This window comes from Hippoglossus hippoglossus, chromosome 20, assembly GCF_009819705.1.
Source record: "Hippoglossus hippoglossus isolate fHipHip1 chromosome 20, fHipHip1.pri, whole genome shotgun sequence".
Classification (NCBI taxonomy): domain Eukaryota; kingdom Metazoa; phylum Chordata; class Actinopteri; order Pleuronectiformes; family Pleuronectidae; genus Hippoglossus; species Hippoglossus hippoglossus.
In genome coordinates, this window is record NC_047170.1 from 20,642,642 (window position 1) to 20,644,732 (window position 2,091).

Sequence of the window (2,091 nt, forward strand, 5' to 3'; positions counted from 1 at the left end):
CACATGTTCGTGACATGTTCCTGACGTGTTCTGGAGGTTCTGTCTGTGAGAACAAATGTCGGAGTCAGTGTCTCTGGACATGTTCTGGATCTTCTCCTGCCAGCCTCTGGTAAAATGTGTGTAACATGTCAGTGAGTCCATGTGAGGAGACAGCAGGACAATGTGTGGAAGCTTCCCAGAGAGCGAAGTGGACGTGTTGATGAGGTTTCTAACACGTGACGGACGTGAAACTGGAAGAACACAAACATCTCAGGATGAAGAAGATTTTAACAGTGTGTTATTATAGTTTACACACATACACACACACAAAATGTAGCTAAAAATATCTCAGGTAGGAACGCTGCCATCTTGTTGACTGCAGTTGACTTTGCAGGTTCATGTGGAACAGCTGATGAGCCTAAAATGATTAATATATTTATGATTTCCTATTTGCCCAATTTCCTCTGTTCATACATACGGGTTATTCCCGATGTCCATTCATCCTCTAAATAGTGAAGAACCTCAACTCATTCCCTATATAGTGCGTGTGGATGAATGGACTGTTCGGACATAGCTACACTCCCAAGGACTTGCTATTAGGCATCATAGCACACCTGCCCTCCAATCCATCGCTGATATGAGTGTTAGATCTGTAGATGTATTTCCGTGTAGTCATAGCAACTCATTCTACACAGGTGAGTCGCTGTGACAGCACGGAAGTACAATAACAGATCTAACATTGGAACTGTTGAACGCTAAGAAAGGCAAACGGGACGTCATTCACAAATCACTGATGTGATTTTGCTGTTTAACAGCCAAATAGAAGAAAGTCACCAGATTTGTCGCTATTCACTAGATAAGAGTTGAAGTCACTAGGGAAGGTGAAAGGTCGCTAAATTGGCAACACTGCGCACACAAGCTCTTGCCCAAGGGCACGCACGGTAGCAGCGCTGGTTCCGATAGCCGACATTTAGGCTAAAACATGGTGTAAATGACACTGTTTTGAGTCTAATTTTGATGTCGGGGATGAGGGTTAGTATGATACAACTGTATCAGCGCTGTTTACCCCTGAAACTCCAAAAGTGTTTTGTGGACTCAAACACTTCAACCCCCTCCATCTGCATGGTGGTGAGTTTCCCATCAGCTAACATGGAGGAGGCAGGGCTTATGACCTATACTGGAGTCAGCCACCAGGGGGCGATGCCTTTACTCCAGACTCTGGAGTAAACCTGGTGCGTTCGAGGCCTCTGGCTCGTTCGAGTCTTCATATTAACGTATTTAACGTATTAAAGTCCATCTTTGAGTTTCCAGTCGAGATCGGAGGACATGTCCCCGGCAGCAGACACGCGTCCCCGGGTCGACCCTCAGTGTGTACGACTGTGTGCAGCGGTGAGATTAAACCAGATTAAAGCTCAATCCACATCAAGTGTTTTCATCGTCCGTCACTCAGAACAGACACAACACGAGGAGTTCAAGTGAAGTTCATCATGACGTTATGTAGGACAGCTTACAGGGGAGATGTTGTTTTCCTGCCTGGGCCCCGTACAACGAGTACGGACGTTTCCCCCATAACATCCACACGCTCCTCAGATCACACTAATGTACAGAGGCCCTCAGGGAGCTCAGGGTGAAGAGGTTCAAAGAAGCACACAACCAGATAATGCTGCGTTCAGACCCGCCGGGAATATCTGTCGGAGCGGCTTCGGCGGTTAAAAGCGTGGACTCGGAAGAGTGTTTGCGTTTGAGCTCGTTTGAAGCGTCAGACTGGAGGTTTCTCTTCATGTCATAATTACTCTTCACACTTTGCTGAACCCACTTCTGCTCGACCTGGTGTTTCCTGTTCTAACTCCACCTGCTTTCACCGCTTTCATTCTTCAAACAGAGTTTCTGATGAGAAACTAACTGATACAACTCTCGAGCGAGAGGACGATGGACACAGAGAAGGACAGACAGGTCGTCAGCTGAGCTTCAACACAAGCAGCTTGCTCCTGATCCTCCTGAGCACCTCCTACTGGCCGAGAGGAGACCCACAACTCTCTAAGGGACTACATATCCCATCAGGCCTTGGAGGGAGGGACAGACAAACCCATTGTCTTCAGAACAGTTCTTCAT